Source organism: Palaemon carinicauda, chromosome 2 (genome assembly GCF_036898095.1).
Source record: "Palaemon carinicauda isolate YSFRI2023 chromosome 2, ASM3689809v2, whole genome shotgun sequence".
NCBI lineage: Eukaryota > Metazoa > Arthropoda > Malacostraca > Decapoda > Palaemonidae > Palaemon > Palaemon carinicauda.
This window is the reverse complement of record NC_090726.1, coordinates 32,838,633-32,856,328: the sequence shown is the minus strand read 5'-3', so window position 1 is coordinate 32,856,328 and position 17,696 is coordinate 32,838,633. Positions and strand designations below refer to the sequence as shown.

The following is a 17,696-nucleotide window of genomic DNA, read 5'->3' as shown; positions in this document are numbered from 1 at the left end:
GTATACATGAATATATTATTTGTTCCCACATGAATATAAACCCATGGCCTTTGATAGGAGCATGTTTTCAGCATGACGGGAAGCCCCGCCAACTTGACAGGCCACTGAGCTCCACTTTGTTTTAAGCTACCGTACAGTACAGACATACCACTGGTGCCATTAACTGGCTGTTTTAATGCTGTTTTTCTCTTGTATAATTGATGGCAGTTCAATGTTAACGAGGAAGAAGAAAGATTTGCAGCTTTCCCAATAACTGTAGCTTACTGACTTGATTGTGTAACCTTACAAAACTGTACTGTATACACTTTTTTGTTCCTGTTTGACGGTATTCTTGCTGTTGTTTGTTTCCTCATGAGTGTGAACTGGTGACGACGATGTCATTGTAATTCTGAGTAATTTGGTTTTCCTTGTACATTGTTGTACACCATTAAAGGAGTTTCTGCTGCTCTCGAATTGAATGGGAAGGGTGCTGCCCTTTTTCTCATCAGTGCCTTCTTGTGTCCAGAAAGGCAATGAAGAAGTTTTTCCTGGCAGCGCTGTGTCTTCATAGACTTCCTGAGATCTCTTTTCTCACTTGAATGCCGTCCCCGTCTTTTTAGATTGCCCTAGAAGGAGAATTTTTAGATTCATTCTCCATTTCTGCCTCATCTTAGTCTTTTCACACTGCCTTTCAGGATGGAAGGGCTCCACACTTCTTTTCCTCTTTATGGATGGAGAATTCCTAAAGACCAATTGATAGGAGTAGCATTCACATGAATTCATCTGTTTCTTTCCCCATGGAAGAGACATGTCTGCTTCAGGACCCCTTTGACTTCCTTCACCGAGAACGAAGAGATGACTACTAGTGTATGCATGCATAGGAGCGTGCCATTACCTGTTCATATGTGCACCTGTAAGTCTTCACCCTCACCTGTTTGCCTGGCCACTAGTATGCTCTGTAGGATCACCCCCCTTTGAAGATCTACGAGTTCTCTTCTAAGCTCATGTGTACGCTCCTATAGTAAGGCAGATAAAAGATCTCCATCAGAATGCCCATGAGTTCAGTATCAGGAATGTAGTACAGTACTAGTCAGGATGTTGGCATCTACCCACGTCTCTCTCCTATCAATATTCCTATGACTCTTTAGTGATATCAATGCTTCAAAGAATGTCAAGAGAATCACCAGTACAGTAGCAACAAAAACATGCAGTATACACTATGAGAGACTATTCCCAGAGAATACATTTCAGTATGTGGTGCAGATGTTCATATGCCTGCTATCACTGTTTGGTCTCTTATGTGACTGATGACGTGTGCCCTTCTGCTGGATGATAGGTGCTTCCCTTGTTCCTTTCCCTCTTTGGACAATTCCAAAGACAACAACCGAGCATACAGTATAGAGCTGGGTCAACCATATGATCAGCAGGCAGCATAAACATATTAACGATGAAAGGCCATCAAATCCCAGCTAACTGATCCCACTATAAGTTCACTACGCACATAATCTTCATGATTCCAGTCTTCTATATCAACACAAGTCTAATATGCACCGTTATAACCTGAGTAGTCTTGGTGTTACCAGTCACTGAGAGATAGGTCTCATTTGTACTGTTCGGATATTTTGCGATTGGATTTTTTGCTCTTGTTCCTCAGTGACTTTGGGTTACAGAACTTCAGTCAACTGCTTTGTTCTAGCTTTTTCAGTCCAAGATACTTATGAAAGAATAACCTATGATTGCTTTCATCGCTTGGACAAGCTATGAATTCTTCCCTTCACAAGCGACACAGTTTCCTCATTGTCTTCCGTTCAGGTTTTGTCTTCACAGGAATATTCTGATTGTGTTGTCTTCTCAAGACAGGATTCCTCACACTTGTTCTAAACGATTGTTGTTTCCCATGGGATTGGCCGTGTAACAGAATCAAGAATCATGTACTGTAACTGAAAACTACAATCGAGAACCATGCAATTGTGAGCCATGCTATCGGGAACTATATGATCGGAACTTACACTTGTTCAGAGTGATTGTTACTTTCAATTCACTGGGGATTTAATATATCTGTCTCCTGTTATCAGTTCCTTATAAGCAATCCCAGCCAAGAGATCCTCTAAAAGGCCAGAATCTTTCAATGCTCTAGATATTGCGATGTTCTGAGACTGGTCCAGGACATGAGATCTTCCCACACACTGAGAGTTCACCAGATGCCAAGATCTTCCAATTTCTTCATGTGATTGTGATTGAAACAGGTGAGTTCTCATGTCTAATCTCAGCACTCATACAAGTACAGGGATGCTACAACGGGCTGGCATGGTTGTCGTCACATGTCCTCTTCAACTAAGGCGAGGCACTCGCATGATGTTGCTACATGCCGTGGGATACCACACTCTTCTGGTTGCTCTTCAATTGGTAAGGCACTAATTACCCCTTAGCCTTGGGGAGCATGAGACCCAAAAACAGTTCAATCATCAAGGAGACCATCCAATGCTCGTTTCATCCTTTCTTCCTCTAAAGGGGATCGCACTGTTCTGTTTGCACGTTGATTACCGAGTGTTTTAGGGAGAAGAAGAATTCTTTGAAGAGTGTCGAGAGAGTCATCAACCCTATGGTACCCAACTTTAGTCAGTTAACTATGAAGGCAAAGATCTTCAAAACTTATTGGTGTCAATGACCTTAGATATCAGGATGCCAGAAAACTTTCAATCAGACAATCAATCAATCTTCAAAACTTATTCTATGATTACTAAGGTCTCTGCATTCATTTGTGAGACTTCTATCATTGAAAAGTCTAGTTCTCCAATTGCTGCTCAACAGTGATCACTCGAGATGTTCCTGAAATGTCACTAGTGAGCAACTAGTGCTCCTCTTTACCTTCTAGTTTTGTTGGAGCAGGAATTCTGGATGATATACACTGGTAACTGTATAACGATCCTCATTGCAGGAGCTCCTCACCTATTGGGAATCTGCTGTCCACAGATGTATTGGGGATGGGTGTGGCGCTCACCTGAATACAGTAATACCTCTTGATACGAAAATTTCTGTATACGAAAAATTCAGGATTCGAAAAGAGATACAAAGATTTTTTTGCCTCATATTACGAAAAACCCCTTATGATATGAAATGAGATTTGCCCATGCGTCTAAAAATAATTTTAAAATTCACGCGCCGCAAAACTGTAAACTCGCCTCCATCGTCCTGTTCTCCCATTGGTTATCACTCTACCTTAATGCTAGTAATATCCTGCTCTCCTTTTTTATATCAAGTACATTTTTAAGTTAAAAAAAAATGAACAGTACTGTATATTGTGTACGCACAGTATGTACGAATACACAATGCTACTTCGTATATCTAAACATTAGCGATATATTTTTATTTTATTTTAGTAATAAACAACAGATTGTAACATTTTTTCCTATTAATGTCATGATTATTTATTTGCAATTAATTTTATATCAAGAAGTACAATTTTAAATTAAAAAATACTATAAACATACGCACAATGCTATTACGCATGCCAAACATATTAGCGATATATTTTTCTTTCATTTCATTAAATAAATAACAGATTGTAACATATTTTTTCCTTTTAATGTCATGATTATTTATTGACAATTAATTTTATATCGCTAATTACATTTTTATATTAAAAAAAACACAGTTACAGAACTGTAATGTATGAATGTACGCACAACGCTACTTTGCATATCAAAACATTAGCGATACAGTATACAGTACTGTATTTTTCTTTCATTTTTGGTAAATAGATAACAGTTAAAAAACTATTTACTGAACAATTAAAGTTTATTCATTCTACAAAGTATGTATACTTTTATATTAATATCAATGAATTTTGATTGTATTATGATAAAATGGCTTAAAAGTTTTAGTATAAACAACAAAGGTAGGTTATTTATTGACGTCTCACCAATGAATATTAATTGTACAGTATTACTGAACAATAAAATACAGTTGCTAAGGTTAAAACCACAGTTTGGTTATGCATGATAGAAAGTGTACTTCTCTACAGTAGGGGTAATATTAATAAGGTACAGTTCATACGGTACTGTATATTTTGTATATGTACAGTACTGTACATATTGCATTATTTTCAATTATTATTGCATTATGTTCTAATAGGTACTTCATTTACAGTTAGGTTAGGTGATAATGAGTGATTCAAATGTATTTGGCTGTATTTCATTATGGTTACAGCTTTTGTATTTTTCCTATAAGTTACACTTCCCCCTTCAACCACCCCACTAGTCCTAAGTTTAAGGTCAAAGAGGGAGCTTAGTGGGCTGTTGGGTGGTTGGGACTTCCCTGTCACCCAGCAGTAACTACCGACTCCTTGTTAAAATTTTAAGAGCTGAGTTCCAGATACGCTAATAACATATTTGTATTAAAGGACTCAAGTTTGTACTGTTAGGAAAAATACAATTTTCAATATTAATCTTACCCGATAATCATGTAGCTGTCAACTCCGTTGCCCGACAGAATTCTACGGAAGGGATACGCCAGCGATCGCTATACAAGAGGGGGGTGTACTCACCAGCGCCACCTGTGGCCAGGTACTGCAGTACTTCTTGTTGACACCACCTCAATTTTTCCTCTGTCGGGCCTCCGGCTAGACCTACATGGATACGCTGTTGATTCTGGAGTTTTTGCTCACGATTTGGTGATGTTTTTGCTCTAGAATTTAGCTTTCGCTATTCAGGAAGTTTTATCATTAGCTTAGCTAGTTTTTGGAATTAATTTGATTAATTATGGTGACGAAGAGAGTATGAACTCTCTTTCACTTTTAAATGGCCGACCCTTCCCTTAGACGGAAGTGTTGGTGTCTAAGAGAGTATAGACTCTCTTTCTTAATTTTGCTTAACAAAGTTATAGATTTATTTTATATTTCTCCGCCTTTTATAGGCCTCTTCGATTAACTTCCTTTTATTATAAACTTATTAAAATTAATTTTTATATTTGTTTATATTCGACCTTTCCTAATAGTAGGCGGTCTTTTCTTGGTACCGAAGTTAATTAACATTGAGCCCGTCATTTCGGTTTTACCTGTTAACATATTATGCTATTTTAATGTTTTTGAAAGAATTTCTTTGATAGTCTCGTACTGTTTTCAAAGTTGAACTAACGTTTTGTTTTGTCTCTGCAGTTGTTGACGTTCAGAACGTTCAACTTGCGCTCTATCGTTACGATAGAGAGAGAATTTTCACGGTGTCACGTTGCAGTAAGAGTAAACTGTTTCTAGCGTTTTGTTCATTCTTTCTTAGCTTAATGGTTTTAATTCTAATAAAGGAACTTTTTATTTGGGAAATCTTTCAGTTTTTTTCCTTTAACAATAATATGTTTTAACGATATATATGATTGGGCTCTTCTCTCAGGTTCTAAGTCAAGAGAGAGAGAGAGATAGAGACGGAGGGAGAGAGAGGAGGATAAACGTTTCGTTCAAGCGAGTAACGTTGTTATCGTTTTTGCTCTTCTCCCTAGTCTCTTTAGGGGAAGAAGGTAAACGTTTATAGAGTTTTATTCTTGTTCTCAAGCTTTATGCGGTGAGAGATTTTAAACGTAGTTTATTTGATCTAGTGTTTAGTCTCTTTCCAGCCACTGAATTATTTATCTTTCATTAGATTTTTCTGTTACATTGTAATTCTGTTTTCGCAATTACTAACTTTTAAGGAAGGATAGAATTGCGTGTTTCAGGTACAATCACTTAAAGTTTCGAGTTCAGTGAAATAAGTGCAAACAGAAAATCAAAAGTGATAAGTGATAAGCGCATAGTGTTACAGTGTTGCGTTCGAGGGTTCGTCTGTTCGTGCCAGTTGTTCGCCTAGTCTGGGACCTCTTACAAGCTCCCAAGCCCAGGGGAGAAGTAATGTCGAAGGACTTATGGGTTCAGCAGGCCTTGATCGACGAACAGACGTTTTCCCTCCGTGGTTTCGGGTGTATCTACACACGTTGCCGACGTGATCACCCCACCCACACAAAGACGAGAGAGCCCTTTTATTCCTCGTCTTCGGAAGAGGTTTCTCGCAGAAACCATGGACCAAATCTTGCAGCTTTTAAGTGCAAGTCGGTCCCTTCCGCACAAGTCCAACTCCTAGGTGTAGCCATTAGCCCTGGGTCAGTTCGGACTTGCTGCAGTACGACAACTGCACACCTCCCAGAGAGGCAAGGTGGTATCGCAACAGGCAGTAGCTCCGTCTGTTGCCGCACCAGCTGTTTTAGACCCTCAGTCTCAACGGACAGTAGCTCCGTTTGTTGTTGTCTTTCTTAAACTCTAGTGGTCTATGCTGCAGACAATGCAGTCTCAGCTTGCGGTGTTGATGCAGGAGTTTCAGGCAGAGAAGGTTAATACACCTCCTCCTGCGAACGCTCCTCCTCCTCTGCGCAGTACAATCTGCCAGACGTATGAGGTTGAGGTTCCTCAAGCTACCTCCATGCGTGAGCTGCCGCGTTGGGAGTTGCCAGTTACCAGCGTTGTGCAGCAACCTCCTCAACAATGGGGACAGGAGTCTTATGCCTTACAACCTCCTCTTCCCTTGAGACAAGAGTTTCTTGCAGTAAGACCATCCTCCAGGCAGCAACCTCTTGAGGTACGACAACCTCTACCATCCTTGAGGCAGCCACCTCAGCTCTCGCAGCTGCTACCTCAACTCTCGAGGCAAGCACCTCAAGAACCTCAACTCGTGAGACAGGAACCGCGTTCTGCGCAGCCGCCACCTCAACTCTCGCAGCTCACACCTCAAGAACCTCAACTCGGGAGACAGAAATCTCTTACTGCGCAACCACCTCAACCCTTGAGGCAAGCGCAACTCTTGACAGTGCTGCCAGGTGAAGTTGGACAAATTACCTTAGATTCGTCCACGAAATTACCCCATTTTCATCAAAATTTCCCTAGATAATTTTTTATTTGTATATAATACAATAACACTGATTCCTACAACCTTTTTGTCTTCAAGAGACAGGTTTATCACTTCTTAAAGGGTTGACTTTCCGCTAGCAGCTATTTATCTCAGTTTTTGAGCCGTGGGCTATATGAAAGCCAAGAGCTTATCCCATCAGCTTACAACTTACATTAAATGGAACAATCAATAATACTCACTTGTATTCTTTTTTTTTTTTTTTTTTTTTTTTTTTTTTTTTTTTTTTTATAATAAATTTACATTCTAATTTCATTAGAAGGGGCTAGTGTTCGATCCCAAGTATGAGGTAGAAATTTATTTCTATTTGAACACGATGTTGTGTTGATATTTATCCATATTGTCTCATTAGAGGTAATTTGAATGAATTACTACCAATTGTGTCACGTGGTGGCCCGGGGAAATCTGGTAAAACTCTCTGGTAAAGAGACTGATGTCTCACCAGGTAAATCCTCGGACAGCTAGATTAGTGTCAGGTTCAGATTTTTTTTTTTTTTTTTTTTAAGCAGCATGAGCCTCATCCCATGCAGCATGAGCCTCATCCCATGCAGCATAAGCCACACGCCATGCAACATGCTCTGCTTACCTTACAGCATGCTCTACATACAGCATGCTCTGCATACAGCATGCTCTGCATACCTTACCGCATACTTCTCAGTCACACATCTTTGGTTGTTTCCAACTCACTAGACTGTCAAGCAGTTTCATAACGTTGCCTTCTAGTCTGCTGCTTTTGCACCAGTGAAACCCTCACTGAGAGAACTTAGCTTTTCTCGGATATGGTTCCTGTAGATGAGAAAGTGCTATTCTCCCTCCTTCTGATATTCCCTTGAGGACTCTGTCATTTGGTGAGGAGCCTTTAGCTGCGTAGCCTCCTATGGACTTTTATTTAAGCATAACATGCTTCCAGGGAAGGTAATGGTTCCACTTCAGTCGCTAACCCCGTCTGTTACCACACCTGCTCCCATAGACCTTGAGCTGTGTTGCAAGACATGCAGTCCAAGCTTAGTCCTTGTTAGAGGATTTTTTGTTTACGGAGTCAGTGTGTCACTGGGAAGACGTTCAACAACCAGCAGAAGTGACTTGTTGTGACGCAGTGCGGCAACCTCAGCAACCCGATAAGGAGTTGTCTGTACAACCCAGACAGTTTAGACAGCTTCGGGTTGTCACTGTACTTCCTCGCTTCCCCATGGTTGACAGTTCACAGACTGTGCAGCAGTACCATGGTCTTGTGTCCGGCTCCGTCAGACGACTGGCTTTTAAGAGCTCCCACAAGTCGTCGCTGTCTGGAGATTCTCAGATGGACTATGGATCTGACCAAGGAACTGGGCCTCCTGGTCAATTTTGAGGAGTCCCAGCTCGTCCCATCCCAGACCATTGTCTACCTGGGTATGGATCTTCAGAGTCGAGCTTTTCGGGCTTTTCCGTCGGCCCCAAGGATCTTCCAAGCCCTAGAATGCATCCAGAGCATGCTGAGAAGGAACCGATGCTCAGTCAGGTAGTGGATGAGTCTAACAGGGACACTTTCATCGCTGGCCCTGTTCATCGTGTTAGGGAGACTCCACCTCCGCCCCCTTCAGTATCATCTAGCTGCTCACTGGATAAAGGACATGACGCTAGAGACGGTCTCAGTTCCTGTTTCCGAAGAGAGTAGGCCTACTCTCGCGTGGTGTAAGAACAGCTTTCTTCTCAAGGAAGTCTACCTTTGGCTGTTCAGAAACCCGACCGCCGTCTCCTCTCGGACGCATCAGACACGGGCTGGGGTGCGACTTTGGACGGACAGGAATGCTCGGGAACATGGAATCAGGAGCAAAGGACACTTCACATCAATTGCAAGGAGTTGTTGGCGGTTCATCTGGCCTTGATAAACTTCAAGTCCCTCCAGCTTAACAAGGTGGTGGAGGTGGACTCTGACAACACCACAGCCTTGGCTTACATCTCCAAGCAGGGAGGGACTCATTCGTGGAAGTTGTTCTAGATCGCAAGGGACCTCCTCATCTGGTCAAAGATCGAAAGCTCACGCTGGTAACGAGGTTCATTCAGGGCGATATGAATGTCATGGCAGATCGCCTCAGCCGGAAGGGTCAGGTCATCCCCACAGAGTGGACCCTTCACAAGAATGTTTGCAGCAGACTTTGGGCCCTGTGGGGTCAGCCAACCATAGATCTGTTCGCTACCTCGATAACCTAGAGACTCCCGTTGTATTGTTCTCCGATTCCAGACCCAGCAGCAGTTCACGTGGATGCTTTTCTGCTGGATTGGTCCCATCTCGACCTGTATGCATTCCCGCCGTTCAAGATTGTCAACAGGGTACTTCAGAAGTTCTCCTCTCGCAAAGGGACACGGCTGACGTTGGTTGGCTCCGCTCTGGCCTGCGAGAGAATGGTTCATAGAGGTACTACAATGGCTGGTCGACATTCCCAGGACTCTTCCTCTAGGAGTGAACCTTCTACGTCAACCTCACGTAAAGAAGGTACACCCAAACCTCCACGCTCTTCGTCTGACTGCCTTCAGACTTTCGAAAGACTCTCAAGAGCTAGGGGCTTTTCGAAGGAGGCAGCCAGAGCGATTGCCAGAGCAAGGAGAACATCCACTCTCAGAGTCTATCAGTCTCAAGGGGAAGTCTTCCGAAGCTGGTACAAGGCCAATGCAGTTTCCTCAACCAGTACCACTGTAACCCAGATTGCTGACTTCCTGTTACATCTAAGGAACGTAAGATCCCTTTCAGCTCCTACGATCAAGGGTTACAGAAGTATGTTGGCAGCGGTTTTCCGCCACAGAGGCTTGGATCTTTCCACCAACAAAGATCTACAGGACCTCCCTAGGTCTTTTGAGACCTCAAAGGAACGTCGGTTGTCCACTCCAGGCTGGAATCTAGACGTGGTCCTAAGGTTCCTTATGTCATCAAGATTTGAACCTCTCCAATCAGCCTCTTTTTAGGACCTCACATTAAAAACTCTTTTCCTCGTGTGCTTGACAACAGCTAAAAGAGTAAGTGAGATCCACGCCTTCAGCAGGAACATAGTTTTCACATCTGAAATGGCTACATGTTCCTTGCAGCTCGGTTTTTGCTAAAACGAGCTTCCTTCACGTCCTTGGCCTAAGTCGTTCGAGATCCCAAGCCTGTCCAACTTGGTGGGGAATGAACTGGAGAGAGTACTTTGCCCAGTTAGAGCTCTTAGGTACTATCTAAAAAGGTCTTAACCTTTACGAGGACAATCAGAAGCCTTATGGTGTGCTATCAAGAAGCCTTCTTTTCCAAGGTCTAAGAACTCAGTTTCTTACTAGTCAGGCTTCTGATTAGGGAAGCACATTCTCATCTGAAGGAAGAAGACCTTGCTTTGCTGAAGGTAAGGACACATGAAGTGAGAGCTGTGGCTACTTCAGTGGCCTTCAAACAGAACCGTTCTCTGCAGAGTGTTATGGATGCAACCTATTGGAGAAGCAAGTCAGTGTTCGCATCATTCTATCTCAAAGATGTCCAGTCTCTTTACGAGTACTGCTACACCCTGGGACCATTCGTAGCAACGAATGCAGTAGTAGGCGGGGGCTCAGCCACTACATTCCCATAATCCCATAACCTTTTAACCTTTCTCTTGAATACTTTTTATGGGTTGTACGGTCGGCTAAGAAGCCTTCCACATCCTTGTTGATTTGGCGGGTGGTCAATTCTTTCTTGAGAAGCGCCGAGGTTAAAGGTTGTGATGAGGTCCTTTAGTATGGGTTGCAGCCCTTGATACTTCAGCACCTTAGAGTTGTTCAGCCTCCTAAGAGGAACGCTGCGCTCAGTAAGGAAGACAAACTTATTAAAGGCAGAGTAATGGTTCAAGTCGACTTCCTTACCAGGTACTTATAATTTCATTGTTATTTTGAATAACTGATAATATGAAATACGGGATACTTAGCTTCTTGATATACATGTACACTGGTTTTCACCCACCTCCCTGGGTGTGAATCAGCTACATGATTATCGGGTAAGATTAATATTGAAAAATGTTATTTTCATTAGTAAAATAAATTTTTGAATATACTTACCCGATAATCATGATTTAATTGACCCACCCTTCCTCCCCATAGAGAACCAGTGGACCGAGGAAAAATTGAGGTGGTGTCAACAAGAAGTACTGCAGTACCTGGCCACAGGTGGCGCTGGTGAGTACACCCCCCTCTTGTATAGCGATCGCTGGCGTATCCCTTCCGTAGAATTCTGTCGGGCAACGGAGTTGACAGCTACATGATTATCGGGTAAGTATATTCAAAAATTTATTTTACTAATGAAAATAACATTTTTAAATATTTAACTTAGCCGGTGAATATATAATAGCTGCAACTCTGCGGCTCGACAGAAAACACACTCAAAAAACTCGCGAGCGATCGCTATGAAGGTTGCGGGTGTGCCCACCAGCGCCAACTGTCGGCCAGATACCACTCTTGCATGTAAACAAACCCTTCAATTCTTCTCTGTCGACGTTGACGACAAGACGTATTCATACTCGCTGTAGAACCTGGAGTTTTCTCATCATATTTGGTGAAGTACTTTATTTTGGTTTGAGCTTTCGCAGTGCAGGTGTTTTTCCTCAACATAAACTCTTGAACTCTTTATTGAATCAGATTATTTGTTGATGACTTGGATTGTTTTTGGAATTTTCTTTGACTAATTCAAAATGGCTGACCCTTCTCAAGTACCTAGATTTCGAAAGTGTAATGCTAGGGACTGTAATAGGCGTCTTCCAAAGGTTTCTCTCGACCCACATACTGTTTGTTCCAATTGTCGGGGTAAAACCTGTCAATTGGGAGATTGGTGTGAGGAATGCGTGGGCCTTTCGGAATTCGATTGGCTCGAATACGATAAATATGCACGTAGACTAAGAGATAGGGTAAGGAGGAGTTCATCTAGGTCTGTAGATTTTTCCTCTCCACATGCCCCTGAACCTAATCCTTCCCCTGTAGTGGTTGTTCCTAACCCCCCTTCTAGCACTCAGGAACCGTCTATGCAAGACATGTTACGTGCTATTCATGCCTTGGGGGAAAGAGTTGAAGCGTTAGCAACTGATCGTAATCAACTCATGGCTGACGTGAAGGAACTTAAGTGTCATAGTGCCACGGCGGAAAGTGGGAAAGTGATTAGTGCGCAAAGTATTGTGAACAGTGTTGCGACCGAGGGTTCGTCTGTTCGTGCCTGTCGTTCACCTAGTCCGGGACCTCTTGCAAGCTCCCAAGCCCAGGGGAGAAGTAATGTCGTACGACTTATGGGTTCGAGAGGCCTTGATCAGCGAACAGACGTTCCCTCTATGGTATCAGGCGTATCTCACCAAGATCGCCCCTACCATAAGACGAGAGAACCCATTTTTTCCTCGTCTTCCGAAGGCTTTTCACGCAAGAAACCGTGGAGCAAGGTTTCTAGGCCTCTTAAACGGAAGTCGGTCCCTTCAGGACAGGTCCAACGTCCTGGATGTAGTCATTGGGACAGTTCGGACCCGTTGCAGTCATCGGATGACTGCTCGCCGCCTAAGCAAGGCAAAGTTGTGCCGTCTCAGACGCTAACCCCGTCGGTTACCGCACCCATTCCCGTGGACCCAAAATGGGTTATACTGCAGGACATGCAGTCTAAGCTTGCGTCCCTTATGGAAGACTACAATGCCGATAAGATTTCCGTTGAGCCTAGCCGTTTATCTCATCGAGATCCTGGCCTTCAGCCACCCAAACGTTCTTTTGTGCGTCCTGTTGACGCTGGTGTAGCCAAGTCACGTCAAGCAGTTGGGGTAGAACCACACTCGATGCGATCTCGTGTGGATTTTCAGCCGCATTTGGACGTTAGGCAACTTGTCGATGCGCCTGGTGACGTTCAGGACGTTCGCCAACCATCGGAGTTGACTTGTTTTGACGCTGAGCGTCAACTTCCGCAACCTAGAGTTGTTTTGACTGCTCAGACTAGGCGGTCTAAGCAGTCTCGGGTGGACGCTGTGCGTCCTCACGCACCTGTTGTTGTTGACAGTTCCCAGACTGTCAAGCAGTTACAGGACGCTGCATCCTGGTCCGCCTCTTATGCACCAGTGCGGGTGGACGCTGCGTGTCAAGCATTGCCAACCCCTTTGCTTGTTTCTCATCAGTTGTCAGATGAGGAACTTTCGGATGAGGACGTTGCTGACCCTCAGCCTGAGGATCATCCTTCAGATATTGATGAACCAAGAGCAGTTCCGCCATCTATGGACTTTAAGAAAGTCATGCTCATTTTTAAAGAGTTGTTTCCCGAACACTTTGTCTCTGTGGCTCCTCGTTCGCCGCCGTCTGAGTTTGTTTTAGGCGTACCTGCTGACATGCCAGCCTTTACAAAACTTGTACTCTCTCGCTCGTCCAAGAGAGCTTTACGGCTTTTAGGCGATTGGTTGGAAACCAAGAGGAGTTTAGGGAAGACGGCCTTTGCCTTCCCCCCATCTAAACTCTCGTCTAGATCGAGCGTCTGGTATGCCACGGGAGAAGTTCTCGGCTTGGGAGTCCCTGCCTCTGCCCAGGGCGACTTCTCAAGCCTTGTAGACTCTCCCCGCCGCCTAGCCATGAGACGCTCGAAGATTAGTTGGTCATCCTCGGACCTTGACCATCTACTTAAAGGCATTTTTAGAGCTTTTGAAGTTTTCAACTTCCTTGACTGGTGTTTGGGAGCCTTGAGTAGGAAAATCTCATCGGCTGATAGAGATGTCTCCTTACTCATTATGTCCTGCATGGATAAAGCCATCCGCGATGGATCCAATGAGCTCTCCTCCTCGTTCTCGTTTACTTCAGGAGTCCTTAAGAAGCGAGAGTCTCTTTGCTCTTTTCTGTCGGCAGGAGTTACTCCCTGTCAACGATCTGAGCTACTCTTTGCCCCCTTATCGAAGTTTTTGTTCCCTGAACTTTTGGTTAAGGACATAGCTTTGTCACTCGTGCAGAAGGACACCCATGACTTGGTAGCGTCCTCTTCTCGCAAAGGGACTCCTTCGACTTCCTTTTCTGCTAGACCAAGGATAGACACTCCAGCGTCCAGGTTTATTCCGCCCTTTCATGGCAGAGCTCCCAGCAGGGGAAGTACTCGTGCCGAAGGAAAGAGAGGAAAGAGGAAAGGAGCCAAGTCCTCACGTGGCAGAGTCTGACTGCCCGCAGCTTCAGACAGCAGTAGGTGCCAGACTCAAGAACTTCTGGCGAGCCTGGGAGAAGAGAGGCGCAGACCAACAGTCTGTGAGGTTGCTCAGAGAGGGGTACAAAATTCCATTTGTACACAAACCTCCTCTAGCGACTTCCCCCATCGATCTCTCTCCCAATTACCGAGAGGAAGCAAAGAGACAAGCCCTGAAACTAGAAGTGTCTCTTTTGCTAGAGAAGGGAGCGGTGGTCAAAGTCTCGGACCTTCAATCACCGGGGTTTTACAACCGTCTCTTCCTAGTACCGAAGAAGACAGGAGGTTGGAGACCGGTGCTAGACGTCAGTGCTCTGAACGTTTTTGTCACGAAGACAAAGTTCACCATGGAGACCACGAAATCAGTCTTAGCAGCGGTCAGAAAGGGAGACTGGATGGTCTCTCTCGACCTAAGAGACGCTTACTTCCACATCCCCATTCACTCAGATTCCCAACCTTATCTGAGGTTTGTTTTCGACAATGTGGTGTACCAGTTTCGGGCCCTGTGCTTTGGCCTAAGTCCTGCTCCTCTCGTGTTTACGAGGCTTATGAGGAATGTGGCAAAATTCCTCCATTTATCGGGAATCCGAGCCTCCCTTTACTTGGACGACTGGCTTCTCAGAGCCTCGTCCAGTCATCGCTGTCTGAAGGATCTCAATTGGACATTGGATCTGACCAAGGAATTGGGACTTTTGGTCAACATGGAAAAGTCACAGCTGATTCCATCCCAAACTATTCTGTATTTAGGGATGGAGATTCGCAGTCCAGTTTTTCGGGCTTTTCCGTCTGCCCCCCGAATAGATCAAACCCTGCTCGTAATCCAAAGGATGTTGAAGAGAGAACGTTGCTCAGTCAGGAATTGGATGAGTCTAGTAGGAACTCTATTATCCCTGGAGCAGTTTGTCTCGCTAGGAAGGCTACACCTCCGACCTCTCCAGTTCCATCTAGCTTTTCACTGGAAAAAGGACAAGACGCTAGAGGCGGTCTCAATCCCGATTTCCGAAACAGTAAAGGCATGCCTGAATTGGTGGAAAGACAATATCAGTCTAAGAGAGGGACTTCCCCTAGCAGTTCAGAAACCAAACCACGTTCTATTCTCAGACGCATCGGATTTGGGTTGGGGTGCGACACTGGACGGTCGGGAATGCTCAGGTCTGTGGACCTCAAGTCAGAGGAGCATGCACATCAACGGCAAGGAGCTTTTGGCAGTCCACCTGGCCTTGATGAGCTTCGAGAGTCTCCTTCGAAACAAAGTGGTGGAGATCAACTCGGACAATACCACAGCCTTGGCTTACATTTCCAAGCAAGGAGGCACCCACTCCCTGACACTGTACGAGATCGCAAGGGACCTGCTCATTTGGTCAAGAGATCGAGGCATCTCCCTGGTAACGAGGTTTATCCAGGGCGACTTGAACGTCTTAGCAGATTGCCTCAGTCGGAGGGGTCAGGTAATTCCTACAGAATGGACCCTCCACAAGGACGTGTGCAAGAGGCTTTGGGCGACTTGGGGTCAACCCACCATAGACCTCTTTGCAACCTCGATGACCAAGAGGCTTCCAATCTATTGCTCTCCAGTCCCAGACCCAGCAGCAATACATATAGACGCCTTTCTCCTAGATTGGTCTCACCTAGACCTATATGCATTCCCACCGTTCAAGATTGTCAACAAGGTACTGCAGAAATTCGCCTCTCACGAAGGGACAAGGTTGACGTTAGTTGCTCCCCTCTGGCCCGCGAGAGAATGGTTCACCGAGGTACTTCGATGGCTGGTAGACTTTCCAAGAAGTCTTCCTCTAAGAGTAGACCTGTTACGTCAGCCCCACGTAAAGAAGGTACACCAAGGCCTCCACGCTCTTCGTCTGACTGCCTTCAGACTATTGAAAGACTCTCTAGAGCTAGAGGCTTTTCGAAGGAGGCAGCCAGTGCGATTGCAAGAGCGAGGAGAGCTTCTACCATTAGAGTTTACCAATCGAAGTGGGAAATCTTCCGAGACTGGTGCAAGTCAGTATCTGTATCCTCGTCCAGTACCTCTGTAGCCCAAATCGCTGATTTTCTCTTATACCTGAGAAGGGTTCGCTCCCTTTCAGCTCCCACGATCAAGGGCTACAGGAGCATGTTGGCTTCGGTCTTCCGGCATAGAGGCTTAGATCTTTCCAACAATAAAGATCTACAAGATCTCCTTAAGTCTTTTGAGACCTCTAAGGAACGTCGTTTGGCTACTCCTGGATGGAACTTAGACGTGGTCCTAAGGTTCCTCATGTCAGACAGGTTTGAGCCTTTACATTCAGCCTCCCTGAAGGATCTCACTCTTAAGACTCTTTTCCTGGTGTGCTTGGCCTCGGCTAAAAGAGTCAGTGAGCTTCATGCCTTCAGCAAGAACATCGGTTTTTCGACAGAAAAAGCCACTTGTTCTCTTCAACTTGGTTTCCTGGCCAAGAATGAACTGCCTTCTCGTCCTTGGCCTAAATCTTTTGATATTCCTAGCTTATCAGAGATCGTAGGCAACGAACTAGAGAGAGTATTATGTCCCGTTAGAGCTCTTAAGTTCTATTTAGCTCGTACTAAGCCTTTACGAGGTAAATCTGAAGCGTTATGGTGTTCGGTTAAGAAACCATCCTTACCTATGTCAAAGAATGCTTTGTCATATTTTATCAGATTTTTAATACGAGAAGCCCATTCCCACTTGAGTGAGGAAGACCGATCTTTGCTTAAGGTTAAGACGCACGAGATTAGAGCTATAGCAACTTCCGTGGCCTTCAAGCAAAATAGATCTCTGCAAAGTATCATGGACGCGACCTTTTGGAGAAGCAAGTCAGTGTTCGCGTCATTTTACTTGAAAGATGTCCAGACTCTTTACGAGGACTGCTACACACTGGGTCCATTCGTAGCAGCGAGTGCAGTAGTGGGTGAGGGTTCTACCACTACACTTCCCTAATTCCAATATCCTTTTAATCTGTCTCTTGAAATGTTTTTAATATTGTTTTATGGGTTGTTCGGAAGGTTAAGAAGCCTTTCGCATCCTGGTTGATTTGGCGGGTGGTCAAAGTCATTTCTTGAGAGCGCCCAGATTAGGGGTTTGATGAGGTCCTGTTGTATGGGTTGTAGCCCTTGATATTTCAGCTCCTGGGAGTCTTTCAGCATCCTAAGAGGATCGCTGGGCTCCGTGAGGAAGACAGACTTACAAGGCAGAGTAATCGTCTAAGTCAACTTCCTTACCAGGTACCTATATATTTTGGTTTTGTTATATTGATAACTGTCAAAATGAAAAAACTCTTAGCTTATACGCTGTAAACTTAATTAAACTCTGGTCTCTACCCACCGCCTTGGGTGTGAATCAGCTATTATATATTCACCGGCTAAGTTAAATATTTAAAAATGATATTTTAATTATAAAATAAATTTTTGAATATACTTACCCGGTGAATATATAAATTAAATGACCCTCCCTTCCTCCCCAATAGAGACGCAGCGGGACGAGAAGAATTGAAGGGTTTGTTTACATGCAAGAGTGGTATCTGGCCGACAGTTGGCGCTGGTGGGCACACCCGCAACCTTCATAGCGATCGCTCGCGAGTTTTTTGAGTGTGTTTTCTGTCGAGCTGCAGAGTTGCAGCTATTATATATTCACCGGGTAAGTATATTCA

The 17,696-nt window shown here is 44.4% G+C and overlaps 1 protein-coding gene across 5 annotated transcripts in view; it reads left to right on the top strand.

Annotated features, from left to right (window-relative positions):
* Window positions 1-17,696, top strand: part of GluRS-m (putative glutamate--tRNA ligase, mitochondrial) — a 130,989-nt gene that overhangs the window by 27,253 nt on the left and 86,040 nt on the right. The gene's annotated exons all lie outside the window — the stretch shown is intronic.